This window comes from Corvus moneduloides, chromosome 11, assembly GCF_009650955.1.
Source record: "Corvus moneduloides isolate bCorMon1 chromosome 11, bCorMon1.pri, whole genome shotgun sequence".
Classification (NCBI taxonomy): Eukaryota; Metazoa; Chordata; class Aves; order Passeriformes; family Corvidae; genus Corvus; species Corvus moneduloides.
Window position 1 is genome coordinate 18,318,455 of NC_045486.1, and position 14,132 is coordinate 18,332,586.

A 14,132-nucleotide genomic window follows, 5' to 3' on the forward strand; every position below is an offset into this window, starting at 1 on the left:
AAGGAATGAGTGCAGTGAACCAACTGATCTGGATCGCTCCGTTCCCGCCACGATTTGCTGTTCACCAGCACTGACAGTGCTGTGAGCTTCACCTCACTGAGAACAATGGAGAAGTACTGACAGAATTGCTAAAAATATGAGGTCTTTCGCTTAACTCATTTTTAATTCCTGTAATGCATTCTTCACTGTTATTTGGTCTAGAATGCCACATGTTGTAGGTGAAGTGCCTCATAAAAACCTAAATAATGAGTTTGTGATTGCTCACACAAAGGACAAATCCCAGGTTGGTTTAGTAGCTTTCTGTAAAGCTGTGTTGATTTGCATTAATGATATTGTTCTCCTTTGAATTATACTCTTATTAGGAAGTGGAGAAGTTAACCTGATTAATTAACCTCCTTTTTACATTTAATCCATGATTAAAAGTCTTGTAAGTCTCCTGCAATTATTAGTTTTTAATTTTTTTATACCGGGACACCTACTCTAGAGAAATTTTCTATTTGTTCTCACATGCACTGGAAATAGACATTGGGGTCCCACTGATATCCTATGGCAGTTCTCTTGGGCATCTTTCTAGACTTTGTGGTTATGTTTTTTCTTATGAAATCCTAAAATTTATTATTTTTTTATCATCTGGTCTAGTCATAAGTATATATTTTTTATTGAATTATCCTCATGCAGTACATAGTTATCCACATTACCAAATACAGGTAGGCAATGTTTATTGATCACTTCCAGCCTTTTGCTGATTACTTCAGCAATTTTACCATATTTCTCTTTTCAGAACTAGAATTCATTTAAGTGCTGATGTATCTTTAAAGGTCTTTACCTTTGCATAACTGGTTTTCTTAGCTATTTGAACCATGGATTTTCCTCTCATGTTTTTATACCTTCCTTCAGATTTTTTTTTTTACTTCACAATAATCTGTGTATGTTGGCTTTTTTTCTGTTTCACCTTGGTTTTATTTAATTATGACTCCGAATTTGGATCTAATTTTAATTTCTGCCTCATGTTGTCTCAGTGTAGCAGCACTCAGCCACCACTTTGGCTGTGTGTGATTTCTCCAGGCTGATTCACGTTTCCATGGCAGAGTGGGAAGATTTGTATTCTTGGGTAATACAGGTGTGCCGGTTCTTGACTTGTAAGGTTGATACTTTTTATACATTATTTTTCTCATGGTTCCAGAGTCACTCTTAGTAATATTTATGCTATGGGAGTAATATACTTATTTATTTTAATGGTTTTCTTGCTGGGGAGTGAATTTATTTCAGTAATAACAAGTGATATTTTGCTTTCTGTTAGAAGGCTATGTAAAATTTTCATTGAGAAGTAAACTGCTGATTTTAGCTTGTAATTTGGTGGGCAATGTATTTTAATAGAGATGGAATTGCATGGAATGATCTTTCATCTGCTTGGGAGCATCCCTTTGCACTGTGAGATTCAGCTGCCCCTTGTTTGCAATCAGCAGGACTATCAACGTCTAAAAGGTGTCAGAAGGCAATGAGAGGGCAAATTAAATTGTGATTTGGGACCACCTTGGTTTTATCATTACGTTAAACTACTGGGCTCTGGATTATTGATGGTAATATTTGCATACCTTTATTGTTATGTTATATCAGTTATTCTTCCCAGTGGTTCTTAAAAATCCAAGGAAATAAAATCTGTAAAAGACAATAAATGTCTGTTCAGCTAAATCAAACAGCAAATCAGTCTTAAGTCACTGAAAGACAAAGCTGCAAATATCTCTCTTGATAAAATAACTTCAAAACATAGTAGGAAGAAGAAAAATTATATCACCAAAATGGTTCAGTAATGTTTCAAGCAAACCTCTAATGCTAAATAAATACTATCTTAGAGAAATAAGTTCATAATCCTGGAGATATGCCAAGTATGAAAGTTCATCTTTGAAACAAAACACATTTTTAAAAGAAAAATGCATATATAAAAGTAAATACAGTCTTTGTAGATGCTGTGATGCAGTACATTTCAATGTGAACTTTTTAGATGATAAATTCTTACCAACTTTATTTGTAGTTCAGTAGCAGTGAGTACAGAGAACTTGATAAAGCAGTTTTTACTGTAGGGCTGTTGTGCCTGCAGGATGATGTTTGGGATGAGGCAAGAGCCCAGCCATGCAAACTGGGCTTAAATTGATCATTTCAATGATCAGTTAGTGACTTTGGCCTCAGATGACCGATATTACTTGTGAAACTCCCAGGATTTTCTGCTACATGAATGGAAAAATGAACAAACATACAAGAAACTGAGGAAAAAGGTAGGTTCTACCAGAAAATACTTCATGATCTGTCTGGGCCCTGGTTGTTGCAGCACTTCTGGGTAGTCAGAAGAGAATGCTGCATAGAAGCAAGATCCTCAAACTACTAAACTTACTTCATTTTACACCGAGTGCCAACGTGGAACTTGCTTTCCTTCACTGGGACTCTGAGGGGGGATAACTTGCCTGTTACTTATAAATATTTACAAATACTTAGAAATTACATTACCTACAAAACCTAAGCTTTATTTTGCATGCTGTACACAGGTGAGTAAAATACTAATGAGAATTCCTAGTGTTCTGCATTTTTATATTAAATTCTACTTTAATAACTGTACTCATGTATGATATGAATATGCAGTTGACACTTTGCACTAGTCCCCTACATATTATTTATACAGCATCATTAGCATCAAAACAGCATTCTGTGAATGTTCCTGTTGCAAATGTGCAGCCTGAGGGTTAAATTTGCATAAAGACATATGTAGGAGTAATGGAAAAGAACATAAACTACTACACGGCTTAGGCTTTTATATATTCTTGGAATAGAGTACTACACAAGTTGACCCCTTAGACTTGCTTTATCTCACTCTGAATTTGGATTATCAAGAATAAGTGGGAACAGAGTTCTCATAATGTGTATGATGAGATAATGTTTTATTTAGGGCTCAAAATAATGTATTACTCATACAAATCCTCTCTTCTGGGAAGTGTGCAGGGTTTCTTCTGTATATACCAGAGGTCACATCTCTCCTGACTGCATGTTAAAGGATGATGCAAGAGTTTTGTAAATGAATTTGTCCTGTAGATAGGAATAAAATGCACAAATGTGTTGGGAGAGGGTTGTTTTGTTCTTTTTGCCTCACAGTGTGATGGGCTGATACTGAACCCATTGAATATTTTGATGTGGCTTGTGAGCTAATTTTTGAAGTGGTTGACGTATGCAAGCTGAGTTGTCAATTAAGAGTAATTAAATATGTACTTGAATTTAGTAGTAGTGCTGAACATTTGATGTGGAATTAGGTATTTTGATGGATGGAGGTTTCGCCGAACAAAATTAATTCAGAGTCATGAACTGTGATATTTATGCAACACTTGATTTTATCATTAATCTTTTCACTGATGTTTAGCTAATGTCTCTGACAGGCCTTTTTCAGTGACTCAATGCTACACTTTTTAAGTTGTTGTTTCTGTAGGAGTCAGTGGAATTCCTCCTGTGTTTAGCATTAAAAGCCTTTTGGCTCAGGGTTCGATGAACACTTGAGGAACTTGCACTGTTTAATTGAGCCTTGTGTTAGATTCATGGAGCTGCTTCCAGTTGCTGAAGGATCAAATGAAGATTTAATTGTAGCTGAAACCTTAGCTCTTCTGTGAGTGACCTCAGCAGAAAGGAAAATAATTTGTCTGTGTTGTGTCACAACCGTACGTGTGCACCATATGGCTTGATGGTGTATTCAGGGAGAGCTCTGTGTGTTTTCTAAAATAATTCCTTTTCTTTCCACAAACCTTTAATATTGATTCTTTTTCTGAATGTGTTCTAAAACACTGGACATTGAACTTCTCAAAAGGGCTTCATTTTAGCTGTGATTCAGAGGGGGCTGTGTATCTGTCTCAGTTTGTGACTAGAAATCAGCAGAAAAGCACATACCAGACAACTTGTTGCCCTTTCCCCTTCCCTTCTTACCTTTCAGAATCTGTCTTTCACATAATCTTTTCTCATTAAATTTGTTAAACGTTTGCATTGACATGAAATGAAAATAAATTAATGTTTGCTTATTGGCAGACACCCTATCTTGAGAATGAATTGGGATAGTAGCCAGCACTGGCTAAAAATGGAAGGTGAATCCAGAGCTTCCATGAGGCATTTCTTTTCAGCCTTATTACAGCTCCTGTTTTTGTACCAGGCTGGCCAGTGTAACACTATATTGCAATGAGCCTTTTGTAGTCTGTTCTTACTGGCAGCAGTATTTTAAATGGCCTGGAAGCTCCTTTTGCAAAGAGAGTTATCTGTTCCACTATCACTTCACAGGGAACCATGGTTGGGAATACTGAGATCTGGTATCAGCTTTCTTTGCTATGTGTGGGCAAACAATTATGCTTTTGGAAAAAGTTACCTGTTACATATTCAGCATATCAGACAGGATCCTAAATACTATTTACTTTTTTTTTTCCATATACCTTCTGCTAATAAGTTTTAGAATATTTGCAATTTTTCAGCAGCTTTTTTCCTTTGGTAGTTACTTCAATATTTCTGAAGATTGGAATTTTTTTGGGGTGACAGTGCTGGCTTATTGTTCTTCTTGTAACCTATCTCCTGGTGTGGGTGACTGCTTGTAAACTAAATATTTAACATGTTGCTGTGATGAATTATTTCCACTGCTTCAGGCACATAATTAAGCAAATTAAAGCTGGAGTTCCATTTTCAGCATCTCAGCTTTATGCCTAGTTTACAGCTAGTTTTATTCTTGTTTAAAACTGCTAGTGAAGTAGTAGCCCTAAAATATATTGTTAAACTGTGACACCCTGTAAGTATTCTTCACTTATAATACTGATGTCTCCTGTTTCATGCCTAATTTGCAATCTTTAACCTTTTTTTCCCTGAGTATATGCTGATGTCTTTAATTGGCATTTATTTCTTTTTGTTTGAAACTCACTGAGTGTTGTTTCTCTCCTTCTGTTCCCCCCCCCCAAAATTTGTAAGCACTCTTTTCACAATGGAATTCATGTGGATGCAGTCAAACTGTTCTCTAGATTTTTCCAATATTCTTCTTTCCTACATGATCAGTGATGGCTCTCACCTCGTTCCACCAATGTTTTCCAATAGCTGTTGAGTGTGTTCCCTGTTCCAGAGGAATGGGACACCTGTCACCCAAAGAGATGGTGTAAAAGGCAGTGTTACCATTTACAGGCTGTAATCCTGTGTTCTGACAAACACTTCACTGTGCTGCAGAAAAACAGAGGAACTGAAAACTTTGTATGCAAAACATAAAGGTAGTTGCCCTCTTTATAAGAAGACAAGGCTGAGCTTTTTAATGATTAACAATCTTGAGGGAAATTTTTTTCTACCCTCATGATTTATTTATGGACCTGCTATTTGCATCTTTGTTCATACTTTTTGGAAAAGAGACTGTTTTTTGTATTTTTATGTAGACCACTTGGTGCCTTTGTGGACATCTCCATACAAAAGCAGTAGGTCAGTGTTCCTACTGTCGTGTATTATATAAGCTCTTCAATTATATAAAAGGGTTCCTGTGCATTTGTTTTAACTGAAATGACTTATCAGTAACACTTCCTTTACTTTAGACATCTTGTTTGAAATGTTTGCTTTAGGAAACTGATGGCAGAAGAATGGTTAGTTTTACTAAAGGTAAATATTTGTTAGAACCAAATATTCTAGTTTGTTTCTGCAAGAGTTTAAAACTAAAATGCATGTGAAATCAAATGGGTATTTTAAATTGGCAGTAATGTGAAGGAGTGGGCCTGAAACTTTGATAAGGAGGAAAGGATAATTAACTTTATATCATGCATCATGGTCTAAAAGGACAATATGATGCTTGTGAAACTTTGCTGTCATTTCACTTTGTTCCTAACATGTATATGGGTGTGCCTGTTTTGAAGATCTTGTGAATATCATCAAGATTTTGTAAAGCTTGTCTATGTACAGGGTTAACCAAAAACCCCTAAGCTGTAACAACTGTCCTGATAGAACATGGTGTATAGCAAGAATGCTCCAGCAGGAAGGAAATTATATCTCATAAAGTGCAACATCTCTGGTTATGAAATAAAGCATTACTTCCCAAATCTACTGCTAGGAAATTCCTGATAGATCAAGCTCTTATTTGTGTTTTTTTTTCCAGTGAGGTCTTTGCTCTGTCCCAGTGTTCCAATGATCTCTTGTCTCAGTACGGAGACAATGCATGAGTAGGATTATTTGGCATTCCACCAAAACATCCTGCAAAGTATCCCCTGTGGGAAGAGCCCAGAGTGGTAAAATGATGCCTGTAGGCAGATGAGGGGAGTGGGGGCACGAGATGGAAGTGGTGGGAAATAAAAGGGAAATCCAGGCCCTTCTCAAAACTCAGAAGGGCCCTTGGGAAATGTTCACAGAGTGGAAGGAATGCATTCAGGGGAAGGCTAAAAGCTTAGAGAATAAAATCTGTATGTTTGTCCCTTACTCTGAATGATCATACAGTGATCTTTGTACAAGGATCTTCTAACAAATAATTTTTCCACCTCTCAGGGACACAGAGTTGTTCAGGAAGGTTAATATGTGTATAGTTGTACAGAGAATGGGTAAGTTCTGGTTAGGCTGCTCCTTTTTTGAATAATTGCTGTGAGCAATTTCTGGTGAGCCAGATTTTGGCAGATAACGTGGGTTATTCTGAAATGGCATTTTTTCCCTTTGAGTCTATGTGAATCTAATCTCCTGTAAAGCCTCTTTATGCAATTTTGGTTTAGTGCTGTATCCTTGATAAAGAATTGTTATGGTATGGTTTTCACATCGTGATAAATTGTGTTCTAGGACTAACCTCAGGAATGCAATCTGCTTAGAAAAATAACATTTCAGGCTTAGGACTTTTGATATTCTGCACCTTTCTTGTATTATTTGCTTCTGTCTTCCTTTCTTCTACTTTTTGACTGCATCTTTTAACTGCCATCTGTAATCCTCACTCCTATTTCAAGGTTTTCCTTTTGTTTCCATTGACTTTGAACCTCTTCTGGTGCATTGAGACTAAAAAGACAGCAAAAAATCCATCATTAAGCTCAGGGTGACCTGTTATCCCATACTGTTTCCCACTAATTTCTTCATTGTTTCAATGCTAATGCTTTTTAATACAAAGTTCAATAAGATAAATCAGCGTATTTTTCAATTTTATTTCAGAAGGTTTTCTTTTTATTAACTTTTTAAACAAGAAAAAACTCCACAGCAAAAATGTCCATCAAACATTTCTGTTTGAAACAAATAGTGCCCTAGAATAGCTGATTTAGGAACACTATGAAGCTTCAATAAAATTACAGGGAACTTAAATAATGGGAACTCTTTTTGAGCAATCTCTTTGGACGTGTCTGTCTATATTAACAACCAGGAGCCAGAAAGTAAATTCAGAGCTGCTCCTTTCACTGAATTATCTGGGATCTCCCAATCATATGAGGAGTGTGTGCAAATGGCTTTGCTGCTAAAAGAAACAAAAAAGCAAACAAAAAACCCCAAAGTTCAATGCTATAGATTTTATTCTGTGAGATCTGGGAGATGTACATGGAGAGGAAAAAGAAAGTAATGCACCTGATAGTGTCTCCTCAAACCAGCAGATGAGGCTGTTTCCTATTTTATCTATTTTGCAGCACTGTAAACCCCTGGAAACCTGTAACTGCAATTAAATGCCTGTCTCCAGGTATGATTTGGTGAATGTAAATGCTTCTTTTTTTTTTTTTTTGCACAGATTTAGATATGTTCAGAACCAGCCACCAAGTAGAACATCCAGGTATATCTTTTTAATCTATGAATTTATGCCAGATGGATTTGTACCTTCCAACGTGCCAAGCTTTGGATGAGGAGGGGCTTCACTGCTTTTTGGTCCTGATTCTGTTTTCATAAGTGTAGAATTTAATCTAGAATTTATGCTCACTCAATCAAATTTAATTCCTTGCTAAAAAAGCTTGACTTGGGAGATCTAGGGTACGTGTGTGTACATATATATATTTTCCAGTGTATTTATCTTCCTGTCACTGTTAGGAATAGTTCTCTTCCAAGGAACTTGGATTTTTTTCCTCTAGAAATCTCCTGGAAAGGTGTGAGATAAAAGCATAAATATGATTAATGAGTGTACAAGTGAGACACCATCATAAAGATTTTTGTTGCAATAAAACAAAACTTGGTTTTGGCAGATGTTCAGTCAGGGAGATCTCATAATCCCTTGTTAAGTATCCACTTCATTCCACCTTAATCAAGAGAACTGTAGATTTTCACTTTTGAAATAGCTGTTTTAAATCAATAAAATTTAGTGGAATGTGTTATCACTGATCCTCTGATGGTGCAGATCCCTTCAATTCTCTCCTGGGTAGATGGAGCAGTGAGGGCATGGGAGGACTCAAATACATGTGTTTTTCTGGAGGAGAAAGAGGAAAAAAACCCAACCCAAACACCCCTGTCAGTAACAGCTCCTGCACTGCTGAATGAGCCATAATTCTCTCTCCCAAAACATTTCCTCATTGTTGTGCTCTCTGCTGCTTTTTCAGAGCACACCCAGAGATATCTGTTCCGTCTGTGTGTTTTCTCCTTTCCTTGAAAGGGCCCCGCGAGTTCACCCTGCCAGGAGGTTCTGCAGCTGCTCAAAGTGCAGTTTCATAATCAGCTTAATGTGGTGTGAGAGTGAGCTGGCAGCAGAATGGCAAATCCTGCGCTCCCAGACGGTTTGGGATGTGCTCCCACTCCTCCCCCAGTGACAGCTGGAGCACTTGTGTGGCTGTGCCATGTGTCACTCTGCTTTGCTGAGTCAACTAAACAATTTTTGGGGAAAAAAAATCCCACCAGAGAAAACTTGACCATTCCTTTGATGAATCATCTCCTCTGAGGTGCCTCATGGGTGTCTGTGTGCCAAGGGCAACGTGGGAATATACGGCCAGATTTGGAATGGAGAACAAGATCACCCTTTGGAGATTCCATTATGTTTATATTGGTGTTTCTGCTTGGGAACTGCATTACATCTATGTTTATGTATTGGAGAGGACAGATAATGTGAGGTTTAGAATTTGAGAACATGTCTCTTGGCTATTTATCAGTTCTGCTTATTGATATCAATCATGACAATTCCAGTAAATTGGGTTCTTCAAGGGAAATGGTCAGGGGGAACATTAAACTTGTATGGTGCCATTTGCATACTGAGATCACTCCAAAATTAACACCACAGTCATTAAAATGTAGTGTGTATGAATTGAAGGAGCTATATCTTTGAAAGTATTTGATAGCTGTGCCAGGGAACATAAATCTGAATTTCTCAGTAAGTACAAAAGAAACTGATGCTCAGTGTGTCTGTACCACTCCCATGTATTACAGTTCGGTGTTTCTGGGTATAAACTGAAATGTTAACATGTGACCAATTTGCAGCCATTTGTAATTTGTCTTAAGGAGACCTTGTACTCAGTGAACTGAAAGTTCTACCGGGAAGGTTTCAAGGTTTTCCCACAGAGGTGTGTTGCCAAATGATGGCAGTTTAGCTGAAAACCAGGTTAATCTACGTGTCCTCTTCCCTGTTTAAAGAGGTTCAGACAGGGCTTGTGTCAAAAAGAAGTTTAATGCTGTCCTTTAACCATTAACAGGTCCAGGGGCTGGGCACAAGGCTGGGGTCCTGCGTTTGTGATAGGAGACAATAAAGTGTTTTTCCAGGAGCAGTTGCAAGAGGTGTTTGATGGTGAGCAAACAGTGTAACATTAACAGCCAAGTACCTGCACTGAGGAGTGTTGGCCTGGCCTGAAAGCAGCACAAGTTCTGTGGCTACGTGAGTTCTGCCCAGGCTACAGAACTGCTCTGCTTTCACCTCTTTATAAAAAGAGTATTTAGTTTTTTAGTTGCTGGTATGTCCTTTAATACAAAGCAAGACCTAAAAGCTCTCTATCCCTTCATTTTTCCTTCCTCACCCACAGATTAGAGGCTGTAAGAACAGACTTTAAGGAGGTGCTTAGATGGGGTTGGTCTTGTTCCTTTCTGCCTTAATACCCTGCCCAAGTTACCAGGATTTCACCATAGTCTTCTGCTTTAATGACCTCCCACAGTTTATCTTCTTTTCCATATATTTTCCCTTACCAGTCAAAAAAATTCACCACAACACTGTTTTTCATTTTGGGTCATGTCCCACTGGTAAACAGCTGTATTTTTTTTTTCAATAAACATACAGGACTCCTGTGTATAGGAAATGTTTTTTAATTGTCTTGTCTATGTGTAAAAAAATACTGTCTGTCCTGGCAATTCTTTGGAGTTATAGATACAGTACAGAGTTCTTCTTTATGCTGTGCCTATAACTTTATAGCTCCCTCAGACCGTATGTAGCAATTAAAGTTCTTGGTAGTAATAATGCCTGTTTATTCATATCTGTGGTAAGTTTGTGCAGGCTCTTATGTGCTAACAACATAGACGTGGCTTTATTCACCTAAAATCACCTTTCTTGCTGCTTACAGCCCTATTTCTGAAGCCATGACTTCCTTTATTTCTAAAATATTTTACTGCTGTTTGAAGTACCACATACGCTTTCTAAAAAGCCACTGAATGACACACTCCAGTCCTATTCTAACCCTTTTTGCTTTGTGGGGTCAATGATTCTCAGTCAGTGTGAGATGGTGAAATGGCAGTTGGAGCATGAAATTTTCTGCAGTTTTAGTATGTGTGTGAAGTTACATGGAGAAACCAGGGATTCAAGAAATAACAGTGGCATGGAGCAATGGTGTTGTCCTGATTCGAGGAAAAAAACCAAAGCTTGAAAATTTGTATGATGTGAGTTACGTAAGTATATTCCATTTCTGTTGGTCTGAGTATAATAAAAGTATGAAACTCAATCCTATTTAAACAAAATTCTACCTTTTGAAACTGAAAATGGTGTAGTAGTTTAAAACAAACAGTATTTTGTAGCACAATTTCACTGTGGTATTATCAAATCCATTTAATATTTTTGGACTTGCTGCCTTGAATTTGCGATTTTTAAACCTGATTTCTCCAGGCCGATGTTTCTAGGTCACAGGACAGGATCTTTTGTGTCATGATTACTCTTTTCATAAAGAACAAAATATCCTTTCTTTTATATAGAAGCCTTTCATTTTAGGAGCCAGGAGAACTAAGATGTACCTATTATAGCAAAAATCCTTCTTATGAGCTTACAAGACCTTTGTATTATTGGCACACAATTTTATCATGAGTCTCAGGTAATGCTATTTTTTTTCCCTCAGATGTGGATTTATGAACTTTTTATAGCAAGGAATGTTAACATTAAATACTTGCCTGATACTTTTTTTTTCCTCCTCAAACTGAATAGGCGAACTGTGGACTGTTCTTACCATTTTATTCTCATTCCGCGGTGAACTTACAAATTGCAAAAGATGGCAAATGGGAAAGTCCAGTGTTGATGACTTCCTAACAAGAAGAGCCCCAAAAACCAGGAATTGTGCTATAAAGCACAATGCAGTTACAGCACTCTGAGGAAAAGAAATGTGTATTTCAGGCTTGTGGTGCTCTCCCGACTCCTTCATGTGACATCAAAAAAGGAACTGCTGAGGGGATGAAGTGGGAGCTGGAGAACTGAAGGTACGATTACATTATGCATTCCTGCTGCAGTTTTAAACTCACTTATTTACATACTGAAATACCACAGGTTACCTGGCCATCTGCTGCGATCCCTGGGTGGATTTTGCAGGTCACTGAGCTCTGTGCATGTAGACCTCAAGGCACCTAATTAAAACCCAGCCAGGTATGTCCACACCAGCTGTAGTTACACCACCTGACAGGGGAATTCCAGTTAAGCAATACCTGAATGTCATGAATGGCACCAAAGCTTCTGATACTTCAGTCCAAGCACATTGTAGATAACACCTGAAATGAGTAATAAAACCTGATAATGCAGGGAGAAATAAGATATGCTTTTGTTTCCTCCAGGTTTAAGTTTCACTAGCATATTTTCAGAGCACTGCCTCAAATTGCCCAAGTGGTAGTTCTACACCTTGGAATGCTGGAGGAAAAGGTGGAGAGCCAAATGCCCTGCTAGAGAGAAGTAGTATGTTAAAACTTGGTGTTCTTGGTGTTGTTTACCCTTACACTCAAACCTCCACTTTACTTTTAACTCTGTAGGTGTGCATTTTTTAGAACTATGAAAGAACTTGCTATGCTAGAGTTCCTTTTAAAATTGAAACAAGTCAGTTTTGCCATTGCAAGACAATACATTGATATTATTTCCCTTTGTATTTCTCCATGTAAGCCTAATAATTGTTCAAATATCATTTCCCTGAAGTACAGTTATTTTTTAATGAAAGTATTATAAATACCACAATCTTACAGTCCTGAGTGAAACTTCTTTATAACACTCCTAAAAGTCAGGATAGTATGGCTAATTCTTGTATATTAGATATGCATTTCTAGTTACACAACATAGAGAAACGTTGCAAACACAGATGACAGAAACCTACTTTAAAGATATCACTGTCATTATTTTCATCTTTATCAAATAGCCAAAGGAGCAAGAATTCCTTTTTCATGTAGGCATCTATAGAATGCTAAAAAAAGGAAAAGTGATTATCAGTCACTGTTTTGGCACATATTTTGTTTAACCCCCATTTTTTTTTAAGTTTAGTGAAATTGGATGATAAGTGTTTAAGTTACAGCACCACACACATTTAAAAAAAAAGATCAATGACTCATTGCAGATTTATGCAGGTTTTATTTTCAGCCTTTTAGGTGCATCTTCTCTCCCTGTTAAAAAGGGCACAGTTTGCTCTGCTTTGACTTTCTTTTGAAAAGCTGCAATAGAGAGTCAAGTTAGAGTACTGTCCAAATTATACAAATGTTCATTATACAGAGGAAAACTTCTGAGCATTAATTAACTCCTTTTGTGTCAGCCTGGCCCCTGTCATGAAGAGCCTTGTGAGGAAGCAGGAAAGAAAAGGGGGAATTTCTGAGAGCCCTTAGGGATTGTTTTAAAATGGTCATTGAAGGATAAGTTTGCGGTCAAAACACATGGTCATAAAAATTACTGGATGAAGGGTTCTAGAATTTAATCCCATGTTTGTGATAGGGAGTTTGGGTCTGTAGATTGTTTTGTATTTATTGTAAATCATGTATGTGTATATTCATACTTGGGAGGGTGGGTTGGTAGGGGTAAGGAAAGCAGAATAACGTTTAATTTTTAAAGAACATTACATAGATGTTCATCTTTCTGGTTGTAACATTGGGTATTTGAATGACCTGGTGTATTGGAGCACAAGACTAATTAAACAGACACTTGACTGCAAGAGAAAACATCTGTAAAATTCAAACCAGCTGGAAACTGTAGCTGAAAAGACACTGGAAGGGGCTGCCAGGTGGATGGTGGCATCACTGGAGGTGACTGGATGTGTTTAAGGAAAGACTGGAGGTGGCACTTATTGTTGGGTTTACAAGGTGATGACTGGTTTTAAGTTGGACTTGATGGTCTTTTCCAGCCCAATTGATTCTGCAGTTCTGTGAAACACAATCCCAAAGGGGTCAAAACCTCACCTATTCTGGGCATTGATTGGACCATGCACAGATCCTCTGCTGCAGATGCGAGCTCATCTTCCACACAGTGAGTATGTTACATGGTCACCCCCCCACCACAGAACACACCGGCTAGGAAGAGACCCATCGGGATCAGAGTCCAACTCCTGGACACCCCAAAATCCCACCCTGTCCCTGAGAGCATTGTCCAAACTCTCTCTGAGCTCTGTCAGCCTTGGGGCTGTGACCCAACCGTGGAGGGACTGTTCAGTGCCTGCGTGGGTTCCTGATAAAGATGAGGTCTCCCCTCAGCCTCCTTTTCTCCAGGCCGAACAAATCAAGTGCTCTCAGCTGCTCCTCATAAGGCTTCCCCTCCGATCTTTCTCCATCCTTATGGCCTCCTTTAGATCATCTCTAACAGCTTAATCCCTTTTTAATAGTCTGGTGCCCAAAACCACACACAGGACTCAAGGTGAGACCACTGCAGAGCAGAGCGGGACCATCGCCTTCCCTGACCGGCGGTTCCCGGCGGCAGCAGACGCTGTTCGGCCGCCGGCTCTGCCCGGGCGGCGCCTCAGGGCTCCCTGTCCCCCGCTGCCCGCCTCCAAGATGGCGCCCGCGGCGGGCGGGACTTCCCTCGGCGGAGGGCG